We start from the raw sequence: 3,755 nt of genomic DNA on the forward strand, positions 1-3,755 counted from the left end.
TGTAGTAGTTGGACGTGTTGGTATGGTTCACTCTTTGTTTGATTTTCTCCGATTTTTCCGCAAATAAAAGCTTGCCTTACCCCTGGAAACGTGATCTAGTCATTTCTGAATTCCTCTACGTCACTAAAGTCCAGGTGTGTTATAAATCTAGCTAAATAAAAGTAATTAACATATTAATTCAAGTTGTGGTCAGTGTCGAAGAAACAATCTCGGGCAAAATAATATGGATAAATATAATATTATGATTTATTGAACGTATTACTAAGTGAAAATTTTAGCAAACTTAGATACATATATATATCATGCTGATTTGCACAATACAACCGCAAAATTTAAGGATCTAGAACTAATCACAGATGGAAAAATTCATTTTGATGAATTTCAAAATTATAAGCATAAATTTATTCCATGTTAAGGTTAACTTGACATACCGGATAATTCAAAATTCAAAATGATAAGAGCCAACTTGTTATAAATCAAAGTTTCAGTGATGCTGAACGTACACTTCATTAAAAAGTGTAAACTAGAATTTTCGTTAATGAATTTATTAATTGGAAAGGTGGTGGTCTTTACAATGTCTAAAAATAGACACATATTTCACATAATCCACTTAGCTTTGAAACTAAAGAATGTTAAATGAACAAAAACTAACTCCGCAGTTTTTTTTTTCTCTTAAGTAAGCATTATCGTACGTTTCTCCGATGAAGTGCGTCTTTTAAAAAAAATGAAATTGATATTAATGAACTTTTAATTCTCTCATTAAATTAATTATCCACAGAAGTCAAGATATTCGCCAGCCGCGAGTATATATGAATTAAGGAGGTATGTGTTTATTATATCATTAGTTGTGTAAAGTACAAACTCGTTTTATTAATTTGTGAATTTACATAGGTCATAGATAACAAGTGATTTCAGTTTCACGTGGTTGAATTTATTATATTCACGGACTTTATTCCGTCAAGATGGCGAGATGCGATTAATGAAGAATTTCCTAAATTCTGGTTTCAGTTTATTTTTGTTTATTATTTCAAATTTCGATTTAAAGATACATCGCATGCAATGGAAACAATAAACGAACTATTTTTAGATGTTTCTTTATGGCCGTCTAGACTGCAGGCTAGGTGGAGATGAGAAGAAAGTCTCTAAATGGATCATTATCACTCCAAGAGTATCTAGAATACGCACTAGCAATGATTATTGTGACTCAGATTTGATACTTTATATGTACTCGTATACAGATAGTGAATGGAAAAAAAAGTTATAATTTAATCAATAAACGTATAACGTTATACATATTTAATAGTACGCATAATAAGTAAAAAGAAAAAATATATATATATGTAATATTTCTTTGTGTAATTGCTGTTGTTAATTTTTGAAGAATTTCATAACAGTTACTGAGGCTCGCCATTATAACTTTTAGTTTTAGTTGCAACTCAGGTCCTTTTAGAAATTTCATATAATTGTTCATGTCAAACCAAACAGTTCTTAAACGATGCGTAAACAACTTCACATAAGTTTTGATATTTGTGATGATTTCTGTATAAATTTAACCCAAACCCCGCCCGCCTTTTTGCATCAGATGTAGCTAGATGAACATGCTATATATATATATATATATATATATATATATATATATATATATATATATATATATATATATATATATATATATATATATATATATATATATATATATATATATATATATATATATATATATATATATATATATATTACATAATATGAGGTACATGTATATTTCACGTGTACTAACACATATTTTCAAGGTATTTAAATATCAAAAAATGCTTACAAATTAGAATAAAAATATCTACGAGTTTGGTAAATGAAAATGTATTAATTAAGGTTAATCCCAGTATGAAATACACTTGCAGACCTCAGCTGTTTCCTTTAGTTGCGGTACGAGTTACATGTAATTCTCCGCTCGGACTAACCACAAGTACATGTATAACAATATATATACTAAATAGATCAACTCGGGTTGTTTTGTGGTTTTTATTGTATCAATATCGTCAAAACATTAGATTATGGAGGTCAATTGTTTTAACAAAGACAAGATTTATACGTTCGATGTGTTTATTATATCATTAGTTGTGTAAAGAACAAACTCGTTCTAGATATCAATTTGTGAATTTACATACTAGTAGGTCATAAATAACAACAAGTGATTTCAGTTTCACGTGGTTGAATTTATTATATTCAAGGACTTTATTCCGTCAAGATGATGAGATGAAGAATGTCCTAAATTCTGGTTTCAGTTTATTTTTGTTTATTTTTTAGTACTTCGATTTAAAGATACATCGCACGTAAAGCATACAATAAACAAACTATTCTTAGATGTTTTTTTATGGCCGTCTAGACTGCAGGGTAGGTGGAGATGAGACGAAAGTTTCTGAATGGATACATTATCACTCCAAGAGTATCTATAATACGCACTAGCAATGATTATTGTGACTCAGATTTGATACTTTGTATGTATACAGACAGTAATTAATGGAAAAAGAAGTTATAATTTAATCAAGAAGCGTACAACGTTATACATGTATGATAGTAAGTGAAGCATAATAATAAATAGAATATATATATATATAATATTTTTTTATATATAATTTTTTCACATTAGTTTTACACAAGTGTTGATTTCTGTTAACTTAGCACCCTCTCCCTCCCAGCCCTCATTTTTTGCATTACATATCGCTTAATGCTATGCATATTTTTTTACATAATATTGGGTAGATGTATATTTTACGTACATACGTACAAGTATTTTCAATGTATTTTAAAACTTAAAATGTTTACATATTAGAATATAAATTAAGTGAAAAAACTTCGGGGCTTGTATATAACCCCATATCCCACTTCATCCCACCGCCGCCCAGATAAGGTATCTATCTACGAATTTGTTTTAAAAATGAAAACGTATAAATTAAGGTTAATCCCTGTATAAAATGCACTTGCGGTTGTCAAATGTTTCCTTCAGTTTCGGTACGAGTTACATGTAATTACCCCCTCGGTCTTACCACAAGTACATGTACATGTAAAACATTATATATACTAAAAAGATCAACTCGGCTTGTTTTGTGGTTTTACTGTATCAATATCGGCAAAACATTAGATTATCCAGGTCAACTGGTTTAACAAAGACAAACTTGTACTATACGTTCGATTAAGAAATGAAAAACAAAACTGACAGAACAATGTAGTGTTGTGTATACATTCTCTCTCTCTCTCTCTCTCTCTCTCTCTCTCTCTCTCTCTCTCTCTCTCTCTCTCTCATAGTAGTAGTAGTATACATACATAAAGTGTGTACACATAATGTAGTACAAAGAATCTGCAGATTATTTCTTATCAAAAGTTCTATTACCTTCTTTAGAAATGAAGGTCAATAAATAAAATGCAATTACATGTACACGATTTTTATCCTCAATGAAAGTGTTGGTGTTTTATCATCTTAATCATATAATTATGTGTTGGTTGTTTTTTTTTATACTGTATTACATAAGCAAGTCATATACTGGGACTTTTTTGAGTTCACAGAGAAAAAAATGAAGCTCCTTTTAAGGAAATGATTTAATGAGATACATGCACGTATTTATGAATAACGCATGCGTCAGTGTGTATATAACGGGTAGATTTTTCCCCATGTATCCTTGTACATTTAAAGTTGTAAACACTCAAATATTTATTGGAACTCCTACGCACAAATTTTGATTTTATAGGTGTCCAATACA

This window comes from Crassostrea angulata, chromosome 1 (assembly GCF_025612915.1).
Source record: "Crassostrea angulata isolate pt1a10 chromosome 1, ASM2561291v2, whole genome shotgun sequence".
Taxonomy (NCBI): domain Eukaryota; kingdom Metazoa; phylum Mollusca; class Bivalvia; order Ostreida; family Ostreidae; genus Magallana; species Magallana angulata.